The 19,844-nt window shown below is 46.6% G+C and overlaps 1 protein-coding gene across 2 annotated transcripts in view; it reads left to right on the plus strand.

Annotated features, from left to right (window-relative positions):
* Positions 1-2,588: 2,588 nt before the first annotated feature.
* NGF (nerve growth factor) overlaps positions 2,589-19,844 on the plus strand; it is a 48,953-nt gene continuing 31,697 nt past the window's right edge. Inside the window, exon 1 of one of the 2 annotated variants that reach the window (XM_081305496.1) lies at positions 2,589-2,671. The gene's annotated coding sequence lies outside the window, so the exon portion shown is untranslated. Of the gene's footprint in view, positions 2,672-6,603; positions 6,624-19,844 lie in introns of those variants that run through there. The other variant, XM_081305495.1, reaches the window with a different exon arrangement.

Raw genomic sequence — 19,844 nt, forward strand, 5'->3', positions numbered from 1 at the left:
GGTTATTTTGATACCCTGGATAAAAAGCTCTTTCGAGAAAATCTAGTACAGGAAAACATCCTCATCCTCTGCTTGTCTGCACCATTCTTTCTGGCCGCTGCCCTCTCAGCTGTTTTTCATTCCTGTAAGTGTGGTTGGTCCAGGCCTTAAGGTCCTTCTCTCAGTGACCCAGAAGAAGGACATTTCTGTTTGAATCCTTCAGGAAAGTGGAAGAGGCAAAAGAAGAGACACCTGGCAATGGTTTCTGAGCCAAGGCTGGCCTGATCTGGAGCATGCTGGGAACCAATCCAGTACCAGTGGATTGTCTGACAGCCACAAATGGCTCTAGTTATTGTTGAATTCAGTAAGCACTTGCTGAGCACCTACTACATGCTAGGTCCTATGCCAGGACATAGGGAAGATGTGATAAACTTGGCCAGGACTGATAATCAAATCATGACTGGAACACCAGCTCTCTGACAGTAGTTACCACAGCCATCTCACAGAACCTAATACTTAGTAGGCTTTCAATAATAATCTTTAGATGTTTCTGTTTGTAGTTTACATATTCTTATTTACTCAAGATCCTTCAAAATCAAGAGCAGAAAGAGATCTAGTTAGGAATGGAAAGAAACTTTTATTAAACCAACATGTGCCATAAGAATATGATCAACAATTTGGGGGTGGGGCATCTGTGCTTAGATTCTGCTTACTTCATTTTTCAATTTCCCTCTTACATACCACATAAAAAAGAACCACAAGTGCCTCCAATCCTTTTGTCCTTCTGGGTGACACCACAAGGACACATACAAAAGCTTTGCATTCAATAACCAAATTCTGTTATTCCGAAATTTTAAATTTCATGCCCAAGTTTTCAGACAGCTATTATGTAAGAGCAGGAGTTAGCACTTTCCAAAAAAATGTATCTATGACATGAATGATGAATGAATTTGTCCTATTGTCCGGAAATCCCTTTGTTTAATTGGCAATGATAAATTTCCTAGTAGACCACCATGACTATGATGCCACTTTTGCAGAAAGGGCCATTTAAGGTGTTCACTGTCCTCTTGCCCTCAGATGACGGTGTTCATCCACCAGCCTGTATCTGACCAAACCAGATGTGGACTTCATAAAGCTACAGCTGATTTCCAACTCCAGGGCTTCTCTCCTTCTCCAGAGTAGGATGGAGTGGGAAAGAATAAAAGGGATGAATGGGGCCAAAGATGAAAATAGAAAAAGTTGAGACCTCAGACCAATCTGCAACCAGGAAGTTGAAAGTATCTAGGCAGGGTTTATCTTGTTCAAACACCACAGGGTAAGGGACCACCCAGCATTTGTAACACAGCATGAATCCTGTGCCTCCTCAAATCCCAGCATCAGGAAGGACACCCTTTTTCAAGGTTACACTGGCATGGTGTCAACAGCAATGGGGAGACTCAGTGCTCCACTCTCCCTGTCCACCAGTCTCCCACTTTCTTTCCTCCCTAGTGTCATCCACACAGGGTATAGGTTCAACATGCCTTTGCCAAAGGAAGAAGTGAAGATATCTGGCAAGCCCAAGCTGGGAAGGAGTAGAAGGTGAAAATTTTCAAAGACCCTAGAACGTTATTTCAGTTATTGATATACATTTGGTGGAATATCTGACTGTAGATTTATTTCTGCTTTGCTGGTTTGGGGCTGGAGCAGAAGGGCAGACCTGAGTGAAGCTCTGAATCTACTAAACCCAAGAAACCTTGGAGGAGATCCCACCTCACTCAAGGTGGGCACAGTGGGAAAATAAGGAATTGGGTAGGGGCTAGGGTGGACCAGAAGTCTTGCTCACAGTCAGTGTGGGTTTACAGACCTTTTGCAAAATTGATGACAACTGTGGACCCTAGAACCAGGAAAAAAAATGCATGCATCACGTACAGACATATATTCATTCAAGGGATCAGGGACTCTGGAAAGCTTAAGTTAAGGCTGGCGGGTGGTGGTGGAGGTATCCTGACGCCTAAAGTCCTCTGCAGAGTGACCCCAAGCCCAACTCGCCCCTACCTGGGAGCCTTCTAGCTGATTCAGATTCTCAGAGCCGCCGCCCTCTCCTGTCAGAAAAGTCCTGGCACCTGACTCTCACAGAGCTCCCCTGGGTGCTCCTTTAGCTCACTCAGACCTGCAGGGAGCAGGTGATGTGCGGGGCACCCGGAGCAACACATGGCAAACCCAGGACGCGAAGGAGGAGAAGGAGGCTGGCAAGGCATGGGGCAGGGCTGGGAGATGAGGGGAACTCAGAGCAAGTCCGCCCAGCCCCAGTCCGCTGACCCATCTGCATCGGGGGCTAGCACTCTCTTGGTGCCCCAGAAAATCCCCGTGCGGGCTTTGGGCGCGCTGCCCTTCGGACTCGGATTCGTTTCCCTTTGCCCGCTGGAGGTCTGAATCTTTCCCTGGTTGGTCGGGCCCCCCTCCTGGTAGCTGTGGATCTCCAGTCCCCAGGACCCCCTACAGCCAGGCATCTCCGCCCAGCCACGGCAGGTGCGGGGCTGGGGGTGGGGGCGGGGTGGGGAGGGGAGGGGTAGGGTGGGGTGGGGGGGAGGATTTGGAGCGAGTGTGACTCAGGAGACCGGGAGGAGGGGCTAAAAACATTGAAGAAGCCTGTTTCAGCAGCTTCACGCTCCGGCACAGCAGAGAGCGCTGGGAGCCGGAGGGGAGCGCATCGGTGAGTCAGGCTGCCCTGAATCGAGCCCCGAGAGGGGTGCAGCGAGGGCGCCGGCAAGGGCGCCGGCGGGCCGGGGTGGCTGGGCTTCCCAGGAGAGTATGCATGGATCTTGGTCTGGCGAGATCTCAGGGGACCTCCCCAAGCTCCCGCGGGCTGAAATGCACCCCCTGAAAATAATGTCCCAAAGTGGGTGTCGGGGCGCGAGACCCTCGGTGGGGAGGCGAGTCCGAGGAAGCACCGCTCACCGTGGTCGTGGAATTCCCAGTCCCAGGAGAGTTGGAAGTCTGGTAGGCACCCCTAGCGCCTGCAGAAGCCGCAAAGCTGTGCTAGGGAGGACTAGCTCGCGGGTTAGAAAAGAACTGCGCGCAAGTGAGAAAGAGCAAATGAGCACGGAGAGAAGGGATGCGCGCGCTGGCTGCAAGCTGGCGGGGGCTGGCGGACTGGTGGCCAGCGCTGCGGAGGGCGAGTGTACAACACGCGCGGGCTGGGGAATGCGCCAAGTCGGGAAAGTGCTACGTTGCCCCTAGATGAGGGGACGAGACGGGTAGAGCGTGTTAGACTTGGTGAAGGGAATGGACGTGAGTTTCGGAACTCCTCCGCGTGTTGCAAGAGGAATGGAAGTAGCGATTGTGGGACCGGGGATTGACATAAGAAGCTTGCGCGCCAAACGCAGGGTCCGACATGCTAAGGCCCTACACGGAATGTGCTGGATATCCGCAGCTCGAAGACGCCAAAGTTTAATCCTGCTACTTGGGTCTTACGCTTTATGCTTTACCTCCAAACGTCTACTGCTAGGTGTGGGAGAAGCTGGCACCCAGGGTTGGGGCGGGCAGCGCCTTGGGTTCAGGAGGCTAGGCTGTAAAGGAGACAGAGAGGACTTGGGGGTCAGGGAGCTGTAACTTTGAGTCAATGTAAACAAGCAAGCGGCTGAGCTCCGTTTGATTACAATGATTACACACACACACACACACACACACACACACACACACAATCTCTGAGATTCTTATGGAAGGTGTTTTCTGCTTGAACTTTCTTGTCTCCTATGACTTGAGAGATTAAAAAAAAAAAAAGAGTCTGCTTGCCAGGCTGGTTTTTCCAAGTAGTTCCAGGCTGGAAGTTGTAACAGTTTGAAGGATAATTTATGGGTGTTTCGTGTATTAAAGTGTATTAGAGCAAAGCCTTTTGGGTGCTGTGGGTATTAAGGAAAACTTAGTGCACGTTCCCAGCTGGAAACCAAAATAGTGCTCTCCTGGGTGTCTCTGCCCCATCTGTCATCTGAAGCCAATGGAAATCCTGGAGAAAAGGCACTTGATTAATTGTCCTGCCTCCATCCTCTGAACAGTGCCAGTCCCCTCCACCCCATACATACATGACCAGTTTCATTCTGCAAATTCAGCAATGGCAGTGAAGGACCCACCAGGAGCTTCTCTCCAGGTCTTCCAACTCTTGAAATTGTCATTTAAGTGTACTGGGCTGGGGTGGTGGGGGACTGTTTCTCCCTTTCAAAGCAATACAGAAGGGTAGCAGCTGTTGCTCCCTGCCATCCCTTTTTGCCCTGTGTTTACATTTTTCTAGAATGTCTGAAACTTTCCTTCTCTGCAGAGTCACAAAAGAAAGGCTACATTAGAACTGATGGGTTCCTTCTGTTGAATAAGTCAGGTGTCAACTTGCATGACCTAAATGCTAATTCACAGTGGGCATTATACCCAGAGGTTCAGAGGGGACTTGCAGATGAGGGTGAGAGTAGTGTGGGAGCTGACACTGGCCCAGCCAACAATGACTAGCAGAAGAAATGAATGTCCCTCTTTTTGGTAGTTGGAAGGAGATGGAATTAGTGTCACATTCTGTCATATCCTTACACTGCTCTTTTCTCAACCTTTTTATACATTGTTAAGCCTGAAAGAGAAAATCTATCGGGGGCACTGCAAATGGGAGACCAAGGTCTCTGGGGGACACTTGATTTGACAGAACTGTAAGAGTACCTCTGAAGATTTTATAGCTAGCAGCTGGAGCCACTGCTGTCCTGGGGCAACCATCTTACCCTAGAGTAGACCAGGCTTCCAGAGAGTTGGCGAATTGGGCCTACTCAGGACAATCATCCAGTGCTGATGACTCTTTCCCTTCTTTTAATGCTTAGCAAGGAAGGAGGCTCTATTGCCTACCCCATTACTCCCCCGCCCCAAGGGCCAGTAGGCCCAAGGTGAGGTTCCACAGTACCATTCTTTTTCAGGAAGAAATCTGAAGGGGGCCCAACTGCCGACATCAGCAGGGAGAGTCGGGCATGGCAGGGCAGGGCTAGAGCCTGGGGGAAGTTTCTCATCATTACTAAGATTAAACTAATGAGCAAAATGCCACTTTATTTTTCAATGAGTGCTGAGCGGAACTGCACTGGTGGAGCGCACTTCATCAGAGCTTAGAGAAACTACCCAGAGATAGGGCCACTGCTCTTCTCCACTGGGCATGCAGTAGGGCCAAGGCCCAGACCCCAACAGATAGCAACACTGGAATGAGGCCCAGGGGCCCAGCCATTTACCTTCTGCCAGTGGGAACTCATAGGGACTTCACGGTCCATCGCAGGCCTTGGAGACCTTTGCAGGCAGCAAATACTCTCTACTCTCAAGAAGCAGCAGAAGGTCTGCTAAGGGTGTGCATCAAATTCCTGGATGTCTGTGAGCATACACCCATGTTCCCAGAAAGTGTCTGTTTCTTTGACTGACATCTCTAATCTTGCAGACTGCCAGGTGTCAGACTTGGCCAGGCCCAAGAAATCAGTGGAAGGGGTTATCAACTATTAGTTTCGGAGAACACTGTATGGTGGCATCAGGCAAATAAATGAGAATGAAAGACTCTTCCACAACCCATTCCCTGGGGACCTTGCTTCCTGATAGGAGGGTGAGGGTGACATTTAAGATCCTGACTCCAAATGGCAGTTAGACGAGGATAACTCCCCCACCCACAGGCCAATGTGCAAATAGAGAAATTGAGGCTGTGGGTCACTGGCCTTTCACTCGGGTGTGCCCCGGCGCGGAAATATCCCTGTTTGAACTAAGGAGAATAGACCTTCAGCCACAAAGTTTAACCAAGACCAGAAAAATGAGAACATACCATAGAGGAGAGGGTTTTTTTGTGGTTCAGTATGTTTTCATTGCTCTTCTGTGGGCTACATTACATGCTTTTGAGGAGTTTCTATAGACTGTTAGTCTTAGATTAGAGCTTAACAGGAATCAGATTACAAAGTTGAGATGATATCTTGATATTTTCCCCCTGTATTTTGGGCAAACTTCCCATGGTGGTTTATATAAACGGGTGGAAAGTCACTGGGGCAACTTGAGCAAGTCACTAAATTACTCAGGAAATCTATGAGACCAGTGGATTGATTTAATATTGTTTCTCGATGGGACTGTTGACATCTCACGGCAATTCTTGGTTAAGTGCGATCAATCTACACAGCACAGAAAGTGTAGTACCTATCCCCATCTCACCTTCTAAATGTCAGATGTCATTGTGATAGCCAAGCATGCCCCCATAAAAGGCTAACTGCTTGTTAATTAAAGATACTGCTGCTCCCAGTTGAGAATTCCCTTGAAAATAATCAAAAAAGGCCTTTCTTCTTGGTCTGGTACTAGGTCCCTGAATTGTGGTTTCCAAAGTCCAGATCCTGTCAAGTGTCACTCTTTGCCTTCTGTGAGTAGAATTTGACTACAAATAACCCACAGGAAAAGAAATCCAAAGAGTCTGTGTGTGTGGAGGGGAACTGGGGTATTAGAGCATGTCAGCTTCCTTCTCTGCCATATGCTATTAAAAACACAGGCAGACTGCCTGCCCCGGGAGTCCTCAGCATCAGGAGGAAATCCTCTCCTTTGCTAAATGGATCATATTCTGGCACCAGGAGATCTTTCCCCTGAAGCAGAACCCCACCACGACCCTCAGCCCTGACAGCATTTAATACAACGTGAGTACAAATTGATACCAAATAATACAACTCTACCCAAGCTGCGAAAATAAATGAGAATCAATACATGACAGTTGATAGAAAAAAAATGCTACACTAGTGGGGTGGTGCTTGCAGCCAGCACTGGGTTTATTTTCAAGTAGAACAGCTCATGTTATCCTCACCTCTTCACCAAGAATCTCACTAGGGGACCAAAAAAAAAAAAAATAGAAAGAAAAGAAAAAAAGAAAAAGAAAAACCCAAAACCACTTGTTTACTTATAGTGTAAAGGTATGAAGGGAATAATATCTATGGGAGGTATTATAGGAACATGTCCTGGGTGCTCACTCCCAAATCATTAGAAGTAGGAGATGAAAATCAATGCAGGGTCAAGGCTATCAGAGCTTGGAGCTAGTTCCTAGTGGTAATCCTGTCCCTCTGCCAAAAAGAAGAAGGAGGAGGAGGAGGAGGAGGAGGAGGAGGAGGAGGAGGAGGAGGAGAAGGAGGAGGAGGAGGAGAGAAAATGGATGCAGGAGATATAAGGAGGTTCCCAAATGAGGCTGGTCTAATGACAAAAATCTGTGAAGTGGGACTAGCTACAATGCTTTTTGAATTGCCCAAGAGTTTGACCAACCTCTTTCACGTGTGGGAAGTCTTTTTTATTACTAGTAGTATTAGTCAGAGTCAGACAGCCAGAAAACTTCCTTGAAAATTCACCGCTAGGCAAAGCAGCCGGAGAGGTTTTGGCACTGCCTACGTGGCTTTTGCAGGTGGAGAACCCTGCAAGGGGAGGGATCTGGCTATGAGGTCAATGGGAACAAACAGCCTAAATATCGCACAGAAGCCATCCCATGCTGGGCAGTTATGATCCACTACTTTTGGAATCATTTCCCAGTAACCACAGGTATTTGCTATCTGGTACAGACCAACTGATTTTCCTGTTTCCCTTGGCTGTTCCTTCAGTAGCAAGGGCTGGTGGTATTTATCTCCTTCCCCCTGCATGCTGTTCTTCCATGAGCCCAAGGAGGACTTTCCATTCTGAGGGAAACCTCCCCAAGAGCCCAGCTCTTGCTCAGGGAGGGGGAAGCATTCTGTTCTCAGTCCCTCGTCACTGTGCGGATCACAACCCTCGTTTCTCATAAGGTGATTTGCATTTCTTTCTTGCTCAGTCTAGTGAAATGGCAACCTGTTTTTGGATCTGAGCAGACCTGGCTTAGAGGTCAGCAGACTGAGGTATACTACCTTGTCATTGTAAATAACCACATGTCGAACCTCCACAGTGTGTGGGAGATGCCAAGGGGGGCAGGCTCCCTGTAGATGGAGGTGATGTGTCAACCAAAAAAATAAAAATAGGAAAAAAAAAAGTAAGATTTAAAAAAGGGAGAGGTCATACTGGGTTCTAACTGCCTGAAAGATGCTAGACTAGATAAGTAGGGAGAAAGGAGACATCATTGCCAGCAGAGCAGAGCAGACACCCAGGTGGGCAGCTCCTGGACCCAGTTCCTTATCTCACAACAAGGCTATAGTAGTGCCTACGCTGGCAATCTGACTGTATGCCACAGGTGAGCTGGTGTGGGCAGAACACTTCGAGGGCTTGGCCAAGAAAGCACCAAACAAAAACGAGCTTCCTTACCTGGTACTTTTCCTTGGGGGCTGATCCAAGGGCAGTTTCCTTCATGAACCCTTCACTAAAGGGACCATGACAACATCTTTATATGTCTCAGTGTATATAAAACTTTGCTGCATTCAAATAAGAAATCTTTTCTGTTGACACTGAAGTCTTCTCTAGGAACTTACCTCTATTTTGACCTTCTGTAATTAACATTGTCACTTGGATGGAATTTCAGCCCAACGTTTCATCTCCCGAATTATTTGCCTCATAACATCCCAGCAAAAGGAGACTTGGGGGTATTTCACCTGTGATTTTTTATTTGGGGGGGCAAACGTCTCCTCAGACTTTTCTGTCAGCAATGTTAATCAGTGCTGGAGAATGGCAGCTTTCAGAGTGATTTGGTTCTCTTCCCTACATAACAACCCCTCTGTGTCTTTAGAATTGTTGAGTATCTCGTCACATTGACTAGAAAAGGAAAGAGGGAGGAATTGAAATACTATGGTGGCAGGGCACATACTCCCCCAGACCCAGCCATGGGTGAGCTGTTGAACTGTAAAGAACCCGTGATCCCTGCCCTGCAGGGGAGGTTGGTTCACCATATAGCAGGCTACCAGGTTGATTTCCTTCTCTCAATTAGCATTTTTATTAATGCACTAAGGAGTTGGGCCATGCTGGGGGACTCACAATACAATTCTGGATCCTTTTCCAAGAAGTTTGCTCAAGAACTCAAACTAAACTTGCTTCAGAGGCTCATCCGATCATATGCACAAGTAAGGCCATACATAGCCTGGTAGGGACAGTGGAAGCTAGAAGTGATATGACCCATTGAAAGGGGACAGGCCATCCGCTGCTTTGCAGTGTTGTAGGTCTAGTGTGGCTGAGTTGACAACTGTTCAAAGTAAGTCAAAGTTTTGAGTTTGAATATGTAATTTCTTTACTTTCAAAACATCAATTACCATTCAAACAAAACCTATGTGGGGGATTTTTTTTAATCTTCTTATCTAAATTAATACCCTTGGAGAAAATTGCCAAGAAATAGCTGAAGAAGTGCTAACTTTGTATGGCCCCAAGAACTCTAAGAAGTGGGAGGCAGGAATGACCAGGAGACCTCTAGAAAAGCTTCATGTGTGTGTGTGTGTGTGTGTGTGTGTGTGTGTGTGTGTGTGTGTGTGTTGGGGTGGGGGGGTATCTTGCAGGTGGGTAGGATATTCTAGAAGTCTTGGCACCAAATCAGTTGGAACTGCCTTTGAATTCAAGTTGTGCCTTTTATTAACTGTATGACCACTTACTCAATCCCAGTAAACCTCAGTTTCTTCATCCAGGAAAGTGAATCAGAATGCTGACTTCAGAAGGCAACTGTGAAGGGGAGGGGAGAAAATGCCAGAAAACCCTTGCTACAATCTGGAATATGTCAAATGCCCAGGAAGCCTTAGCTCGGTGCGCAATGCTCGTCAGCTGAGAGGGGTTGTGGCCATCCCCGAGGGCAGCAACCTCTGGCCCTTTATCCACACTGCTGTTTTTGAACCTTGCCTACAGCTGTCTCTCAAGGACTTGGGCCTCTTTTGCTTTTTCTGCTGCAGGAAAAGCACAGAAGCCTGGGTTATTTCCTTTCCTGCTTCTCCCCAAGGCCTGTGGCCACTTGCCCGCTTGTCCTCAGAATCCCACCCTTGAAAACCTGACCCGGACCACAGGAGAAAAACACAACCAGTAAGAAAGAGAAGTGCTCTGGGAGGCTGTATAGACATGCACGGCAAATATTCAAAGAATTCTTAGGAATAAAAAAAATATATTTGTAAATCTGGATTTTTTCATGAGGACATCACAGGAACATGTTTTCTCAATTATCGTGCACATTGCTTGGAGTGAAGTCACCTAGTCCACGGCTCATCGGGGCTGACTTACTCTGAGCCCTCTGGTCTGGACTTTATGACCTGAATCAGATTCAGCCAACCCTGCCACTGCCCCTAGCTGTCAAATGAAAATTGTCCCCAAGCCCTAAACCAGGGTGGAGACATACACACTCCCCTGAAAAGCAATCTAATTTCAGGTCCTGGTTGTACTCACCAAAAATTGAGAAAGACACTTCCACTCTTAATGGTGGATTCATAGAGTCCCAAAATCCTTTGCATTTCTCTTTTCCTTTAGAGTTGATTGTTAGATGGTGGCTGTGCACTGCCCACCAGGGCAGATGAATTTGCTAGGTTCCGAAAGCAGAGAAAATAGTTTCTTTTGCAAAAGCACGCATCAACTGCCTAAAATATTACCAGTCCGTGCCTGACATCAGCGATTATGTTCTCTGGATGGATTCCTGGATTGACTCTTTTCCAAGCAAATGGCTTTGTCAGATATTTGCAATATTTCTGAAATATTTTATTAGTGATGTCCCCTCACCAGAGGGATGATCCACGGTACGCAGTGAGAAAGTGCACCTCAGAAGCAAGATGCTGCCTAGGATCTGCAGTAACTTTTATTCTGGAAGCATCTGTGACCTCCTCTGTGCAGTGAGACGAATTACTCCCCCATAGATACAGCTATTGTGTGGACTAAGTGGCAAAGATGTATGAAGTGCTGGTTACTAGGCCTGCCACCAAGGAGGCCCTAGCCAGGGAAGCTGCTCTGGTCATCTGTCTTTAATTCCTCTTCCTCTTCCTCTTCTTCTTCTTCCTCCACCTTCCTCTTTTTATCCTCCTCCTCTCCCATTTCTCCCTCCTTCCCCTCCACCTCTTCCTTCTCCCATTTGCTTTCTCAGTGACTGTTCAACTTCATTACAACTCGGACTTCCCTCCGTGTTTTTATCCCTGAGTTTTGCTTTTCTTTGACAAACTCAGCAAAGAAGAAAGAACGATCTGATTTTGTCTTTGGCCCCACTTTCTCCACCCTCTTTCTCCCATTTCTTGTTTGCAGAGCCCTCTTTCTGCAATCCTCTTCCCTACACTCGACCATGACAGTGATTGTCCAGAGGGCACAAAGCATCCTTCTCTCTGCTACTAGATTCCGTCACAGGGTTATTGTGGCCTTTCCTGGCCTTGTCACGGAATCTGGATAAATGCGTTGGGCCTAGTGTGGACGCAGTGGCTCCTGTTCTCAGAAGATCATATCCTTTCCCCTCAGTATATTTTTCTAAGGACTATGGAGCCAAGATATTATTAAAATGTTGATATCATCAAAATTCTAAAGAAGTTCCTGCCCAGTGCAGAGAACTAACAATTTCTGGGGAGTGAGGCTTTGGGCTACCCCATTGTGGAGCGTTTACATTTCTTTCCTGAGTAGCTTCAGGGCTCTTAATGTGACACTAGAACTGACACCTTTAGATAAACCAAGCCCCCATCCTAACTCCAGCCAAGGGGCAGTCTGTCACTGACCTCAGCTGTTCTGTTTCTGGTGGAGGGCACATGAAAGGGTGACCCACACCAAGATTCTACAAAAGGGCCACAAAGGTGACGTGGCCCAATTTCCTTGAGAGCCTGGCTAATGTAGCCCTGAAGACAGATCAGTGATGACAGACTGCCTGGCTCTTTGTTCCCAGGGAAGCTTTCGCACCCCCTCCTTCTGTAGCTCTCTGGCTCCCCTGGGGCTCATTCCAACTCTCTTCTAGTAAAATGCCCTCCCTCTGGGCTCCATTTTCACTAAGACTCAAAGAGGATTATTTGTGACATCTCCTCAAATGCTGAATTCCTGTCCAGACCAAACATTGCTCTTTCCAGGCAGTCCCCAATTCTCTATTTGAAGTTGCAGGACAAAGGGACAGAAGGAAAGAAAATGGACCTGGCTTGGAAGGTACTTTCCCCCTCCACAAGACTATCCTTTCTCCCCTCACCACCCACATGCTACTCACTGCAGAGCTAATGTCCCAGACCAGTGCTCTTTTTAAATGACATTAGTAGCCAAGAGAGATGCTTGCATTGTACAAACCCCGTCTGAGCAGGTGAATACTGTTTTTTTATTAGTTGTTTTTTAGATATACATGACAGTAAGTGCATTTTGACATATTACACGTACATGGGTTGCAATCTATTACAATTTTGATCACATTCCTGTGGTTGAACATGATGTGGAGTTGCACTGGTCGTGCACTCATATATGAACATAGGAAAGTTATGTCTGATTCATTCTAGTGTCTTTCTTATTTCCATCCTCCCTCCCTTCCCTTCATTCTCTTTTGTCTAATCCAGTGGACTTCTGTTCTTCCCTCCACCCCCATGTTGTGTGTTAGCATCTCCACATCAGAAAGAATATTGGGCCTTTGGTTTGGGGGGAATTGTACAGTGTAACTTCTTTTAGGGAAGAATGCATCATATCTCAAAAAGACAAGAATAAGTTAGTCAGAGGAATAGGTGGGAACTATTGAGCCAAGCCTTGGGGAGGCCAAGTGGACTGCTCACCAGTCAGTAAAGAGATGTTCACATTCATTGCCCCTAAACCTGTGTTTTAGTAAAAAGCAAGTGCTGACTTGTTGTTTTTTTTTCTGTGCCCAAAAGGGGAGGAAAAGTGCATTTCCACCCTTTCTTCAACTTGCAATGACAAATGGAAACAGTTACCCCCAGAAGCAACACACCACCCAGAATGTTCCTTCAGCATGAAACGAATGACCTCTCTTTTCATCTGGGTTACAGAGTTGTTTCTGGGCTTCCACAGGCAAAGTGTGAACGCTGGGCGATGTTTTTATTTTCCTTGTTGAAGAGATCAGACACCAAAGTCTGACTCCAGATTTCATGCCCACGTGTCAGCATCTCTTTATCTTGGAAATGAAAGAAAATATTTTAGGGGTGGGGTTTTTAAGTGCTGTTGTTTTTGAATTTTTCCAAAAAAAAAAAAAAGAAAGAAAGAAAGAACAAGACGCTTCAGAAAGCAGGGGGCTTAATAAAGCAACAAAGCAACAAATACATCCCAAAATATAAATACATCTCGTATAATATGTCAAAATGCACATACCTTCCACTCACTTCAACTTCTTCAATAATTTGGACCTATTACAGAATTTTGACTGGCAACACAGTTGCTTGGAAAATTTCCACAAACCTGTCTGAAGCTATTTCTTTAATGCACTAGGAAAGGTGTTCCACAAGAAAGAAAAATAGTAAGTCAGATGTAGATTATTCCAATTCAACAGCACTTAGATTTAGGGGATGAGGGTGTTTCTCAGAATGACTGGATTGCTATCTGTATGACTTGGGAAAATTACAGAAACTCTGAGCCTCTGCATCCTGATCCGCAGAGTGAAAATAAAAATATTTACCTGCATACCTAACTGGGACTTGCACTGAGTATGGCTGATGGCTGGGAAGACACCTGGGGTGTAAATATAGGAGGCTGGATGTGAAGACCTGGACAAGGAGTGGGAGACTCCAGGTGTTCGTCCTGGCTCTGCCCACGGTTGGGAGAGGGACCTTGACAGTCACTTGCCCCAGATGAGTGGCTGCCCATCCCAAATGCTGGAGTAGATGTTGAAGTACTCACAAAAGCCAGGGCAGAAACCAGGTGTTCTGCTGTGGTTGGGACGGAGGCCTGTGCCAGGCACTGGGCAGGCCCCTGTGAGGCAGCAAGCAGCCAAGGGCACTGTGGAGGCAGCAGGCATGTGCAATGAAACTCATCGGGTTTCTAGGCCCAGAGGCAACACATGGCAGAGGCAGGCTATAAAATAGGACTCCTAGCACGTACTCCTCAGTGCTAAGCTTAAAAGAGGTGACTTTTGCTATGTTGTTCAGTTGTCCAAAACGTGGGTATGGTACTCATCTAAGGCAGATGTTACAACAATGACAGGATACCTCGGTGACACACAGTGCTCCCAATGTCCCTGCACCCTCATGGGTCCACAACATCCTCTGTATCTTCTAGATCATTCTCTTCTTGAATGACCTCATCTTCCCTTGGACATGAAATATGACTTAAGGTTCTGGGTGTGTTTCCATTCTCGACCTCTCCCTGGGGCCCCCCTGGCTCTTACGTTGTCCTGGCATGTCTGCTCGGAGATCTGGAGTGGACTTCTCAAATTTAGAATTTTTGACCTTCAAACTACTCTTTCCCTAGTATTATTTGAGTCTTCCCCATTTGATGTAATGATATAATTATGCTCACAGAATAGTCTAGGAATCATCTTTGATTCTACCTCCCTGCTTGTCTTCCATATTTTGTGCACCAATGAGTCTTTTGCCTTCACCCTCAAAATACATCCGGAACCCAGTGGCTTCTCACCATCTCCTACTGCCTCTTTTGTGCAAGCTATGGTCACCTCCTGACCTGAATCTCCCCCAGACCTGCCTGCTTCCCCTCTTTTTTGTTGTTGTTAATCACATATTTCATTCTGACACTGCTCATTTATTTCATAGTACTTAATTCTATGACTTGTTTTCTTATTTTACTGTATCTTCTACATGGAATGAAGGCAGGGGACCTGTTGTGTTCACCAAGTAGTTCACATAGTAGGAGCTCAGAAAATATTTGTCAGGTGAGTAACTCAACATGTACTTGATAGGTACGGCACAGACATGGCTTACTACAAAGGGGCCGGAAAGGAAGGGCTGCAGGATTCAGTGTTTGGGAGAAGGCATTCTTGGAGGAAGCATGGCATAGGATACAGAGTGAGTTTCTGGAGTTGCTGGTCCCTCCAGACTAGCTGGCCCTAAAGTAGAGCAGGACTTTGGGGACTGGCTGCCGCAGTCTGGCTGGGCACAAATCACGAGCCACTGAAGCAGGAATAAACTATTTCTGAACTCCACCAGCACACTCCACACACACTCCCTGGGAACTCTCCCGAAGGCCACCCACACGGCTCCTCCAGGAACCACCAACCGGAAAAGCCCTCCTCCGGCACTTCCCCAACCAATGAGAACTCTTCAGGAATCCCCACGAGAGCTCAACCAGAACTCTGCGAGAACTCAAAAGTCATCATCTTAATGGCTTGCTGGCATCACCTCTCAACCACTACTTCTGGCAAAAATGCCATGCGTCATCCCAACTAGGCTGTGGCCTCAACATCTAGCTTCCTCTCAAGCACACGGGCACCTGGGGTGGCCCTCTTAAAGGTTAGAGTCAGCTGTGGACTGGAATATTTAGTAGGGTGGAGAGCCCAGCTAGAGGCCTAGGGATCCAAGATACAATTGGAGAAGAGTCAGGAGAGTGAACACAAGAAGGACCAGGAAGGAGCAAGCTCAACTTGGGGTGGCTCAGGCCATGAGTGGAGCCCAGTAGAAAAGAGCCCATATCTTCAGGGGACATCTCTAGGTTAGCTCACCTGGGCAGCAGATGGGGATGGGGGTGCTTCTACCATTGGTTTTCCTGAAGCCCAGTAAAGGGGCTATTTGGACCTGGGATACTGGGAAGGCAAATAAGGAATAAAATCAAAACCAGGCAGACAATGTGTCCTGTGCGGGCATATTGGCCTATATAGAGTTGGTAGCACATGAGATCATGGTATGAAAAATGCAGTTCTGGAATAGTCTTGATTCTAAAACACTCTGACCCATCATCCCCCGTGAATCCTGCATTTCATTGAAAATCAGTCATTTCAGTAAAATCATGTATAATGGTGGTTAGCACCTGCCAGGTGATGGGTGGGGTTTTCCGTCCCCTCCTTCTAGGTCAGCCCTCTGTGCCATTCCTAATAATGATATTGACGTCCAAGTTTTGAGGGAGATGAAATGGGAGAATGGGGATTAGAATCACATCTCCAAGATTCTGACTCCAGGTGATACAGATTCTGGGGTTTGTAGATCTTGGAGACTCCCCTGATAGAGACATGCCCAACCTCAGGTACAGAGCTGTGGCCTTCCCAACATCTTTTCCAAGGGATAGTGTTGGTCAGGGTCTGTGTCTTTGGGTCCACCTCAGGGCGACTACTTATGACTGTGGATCGTCTTGCAGCCTGGATACTTCTGAGGAGTTGACTACATGAGATCAGCTGGCCAACACCTCATTTTATTAGTCTGTTAATGTAGGTTTAAAGTAACACACCTCAGAGGTAGCCAGCTTACTCCAACCTACCAAAAACATTATTATGAAAATTTACAAGGTCTAAAGAGTGATATAATGGTGATGAAATTCAGATGAGTTGGATTACCCTTATGTCTAATTTAGCCCTGACTCAGTCTATAAAAATATGGATTTTCCTGCAGACATAGTCTCATAGCTGCTGGGCACTGTGTGCCTTGCAGGGCTGGGGCAATGAGGTTGTCTGTCACTCTGCCTCAAAAATTCTAGAACACCTAGGCTGACCGTCTGTCCCTAAGTCTCCAGAACTGCTCACATTTCTTGCTGACTTTTCATTCACAGAACCCATCTGCCAACTTGTTATCTGTCCCCCTTCAACCACTAAGTCCCCTTGTTGATATAGACAGGTTTGATGTCCTCCCACTTCCCCATGAAAACATGATATCTGAACCTTCATTCATACCAAGAAACACATGGGTGATAAAGGCTCAGACTGATTGATGCTTATCCCTGGGGCAAGTGCTTTTGAGCAGCCATCAAATGATCTCTGTTAAAAGGTGATAAACCACTCACAGACAAGGCGGCAAGCCAATGACTGGCCTTGGTCCTTCCTTCCTGCTAACTGCAACTTTAAATAAATGACATAAACTCCCTCTGAGTCTCAATTTCCTCAATTGTGGAACAGGAATAATAATAATATCTCCCTCATGAAATAGTGATTCAAGGAGAGAAGACATGCAATACTTAGCTCAGTACTTGGTGCATAAAAGTTGTCCAACCCATGGCAGCCATTCTCCTTATGTGAGTAAAATCTTGGAAAGTAAAATCCAGACAGTAGTCAGTGAATCATGGGAATACTTTGGAGCTGGAGGTCTTTGTAAAGTGAGAGAGCAAGGGGGTGGAGTTTAAAATCTGAGGAGACCCCCATGCAAGGATTGCAGGTCGATGCCATGGTATCAAAGTGTGATTTCCTGTTCACTTGTGGGGTAAACCTCAGTGAAGACACCTGTAAATGGGGGGAGTAAAGTTGCTGTGATGACTCAATATAACAATGCTTAGAAAATGGTTAACATGGCATGAGGCACATAAGCCTCAAAACACAGAACTTTCTTGTGGTTCTTGCTCCTGTTATCAAGACCAGTCTTCCCCGGCTAGTTCCGCTGCCATCTCTTTGCTCTGGTCAAGCTACTACATAGGCCTAACCCGGGTTCCTAAGGCACTATTCCAGAATTTAGGCAGGAACAGTGCAGCCCCCACCCCAACAATCTCTCCCTTTTACAGAGCAATTACTAAAAGCCACTTCCACAGACTTCTGGGGACCACTCCTCACAGGTTCCACGAGGCTTTGTCACATGTAAAGGCAATGCCATGCTATGCACAGACAGGATCAGCCCCTTTCCTTTCTTATTACAGGCCTGGAGTTGATCCCTCCTGGCTCTCAGACCTCATTCTGGGATGTGAAAAAAGCAAGGGAACCATGCCCCTGACAGGAATTTAATTCAGTCATCAGCAAAGGGCAAGTGTCGCAGGGCTTAACTTCTGCCCTTACCCCTGCCAGAAAGTGCAAAACCCGGATAGGAAAAAAAAAATCTTAAAGCTCTAGATTTCTTGGACAGAAATAATTTGTTTAGTGTTTCATTTATCATCAAAGCTACAAAACTTGGACTGTGGCTGTAGCTCAGTAGCAGAGCACTTGCCTGGCATGCATGAGGCACTGGGTTCGATCTTTAGCACCACATTAAAAATAAAATAAAGGTATTCAGTCCATCTACAATTACCAAAAAAATTTTTTTTAAATCTACCAAAGGGGCTGGGGTTGTGGCTCAGTGGTAGAGAACTTGCCTCGCACATGTGAGGCACTGGGTTCAATCCTTAGCACCACATAAAAATGAATAAACAAAATAAAGATATTGCATCCATCTCTAACTAAAAAATATTTTTTAAAAACTCTACCAAAACTTAAAGATGTTGTAAGAACATCTCTTTTCTGCCTATTTTCCTAAGCAAACATATAAAAATGGAGAAACTTTTGGGTCCTGCCAATATTGGTAATTGGGATTAATTCTTAAATTCTTATTGCAAGGATGTTGCCTATCTTTTCTTTTCTTTTTTTTTTCATACCAGTGATTGAACCTAGTGAACACTTTACCACTGAGCCGCATCCCCAGCCCTCCTTAGTACCCTTTATTTTGAGGCAGGGTCTCACTAATTTGCTGAGGGCCTTGCTAAATTGCTGAGTCTGACCTTGAACTGGTGAATCTCCTGGCTCAGCCTCCTGAGTCACTGGGATTTCAGGCATGTGCCACTGCACCTGGCTGATATTGCCTATCTTAAAGCTTATTTTTCACTAGTGAATAATTAGTGTCCTCACTGTGTGCACGCATTCTGGGCTTTAGGGACTATAGGACATTTAAGGATTATACCTGTCCATGGGGGATAAAAGGTTGTTATCTGACTGACACTTCTTATTTTAACTTTAATTCCAAGGAACTTTAGGCATTGGGGGAAAAATATCACTGGGGTCAATCTAGTATCACAGGGCTGGCTGTCAGACACATTCTTCTATGACCCTGTAGTCTTGGTCATAAAAAGGAAATGAAAACATTTTATCATAAGTCTTCTTGTCTTCTGTAGCTTGCTTCTGTCATCTGCCCCTGTCTGCGCCTGTGAGACACCACACACACACACACACACACACACACACTCACACACACAGGCAACTGCTGTTCCTGTCTGATTCAAAAATCCATGGAATGGTAGAGTTGAAAAAAATCATGAGAAATCATGCAATCCTTCTTAAAATAAATGGTGGGGCTCTTGGAAAGGTAGGAAAGGAAACCAAAAACCAAAAATCTAGTGGATGGAGTGCCTGTCACAATGTGAGCAGTAGAGCCCTGCTCAGGACTCCGTTCATGTCTTCCTTTCAACTTTCATTAACTCTTTATCAAGCACCGTCTTTGTGCCAGGAGCTGTGCTGGGAACCCGAGACACCTTGGTGGACAAAACCCATATGTAGTTGCTGCGCTTCTCATGGGGCTTACAGGCCAGTTAGGAGGGCAATCTGTGATTGATTGGTAATCCAGGCGGGGTGCGGGGAGTGGTTCTAAGTGCTGGGAAAGAGAATCCACAGGCTGGTTGATGGTGTGACCCGGGAGCAGGCAGCAGGCTTCCTAGAGGAAGGCATGATTCATTGGAGATCTGAAAGGTAGGCAGGAGGAGAAAGAGGACAGATGCTCCAAAGATAGGGGGACGTCCTCCTTCCTGGTCCAGGCAATGTTTAACTGTGGTGTGCTGGAGCCAGCTCACAGGGACCCACACCTGCTCCACCATAAACTTCTCTCTTCCTAGCCCTGCACTCTGAGGTCATGTGGTAACTTGAAATTGGCCATCGTGGGCATATTCGTATCCGAAAGCAACGGATGCCACAAATTCAGGTTTCCCCCAACTCCAACTTTGGAGAGTCATTTTTACCAGCTCCACAGGCTTCATATATTCCACCTGCTTCCTGGCAGTGGGCAGTACAAATAGTGCCTTTTAAGCCAAATGCCTGGTCTCCCTCCTGCAGAAACTACCAAGCATCCCCCAACATGTGACTTGGGCCTTGGGCTGTTTATTACAGACCCTGGGCCATCTGGCTCCTCCTTGGGATCCAGGACATCCCAACAAGTTAATACCAACCCGCTAAGAAAGAGCCTGTTCTTGTG

This window comes from Spermophilus citellus, assembly GCF_964194105.1.
Source record: "Spermophilus citellus genome assembly, chromosome: 9".
In the NCBI taxonomy this organism is placed as follows: domain Eukaryota; kingdom Metazoa; phylum Chordata; class Mammalia; order Rodentia; family Sciuridae; genus Spermophilus; species Spermophilus citellus.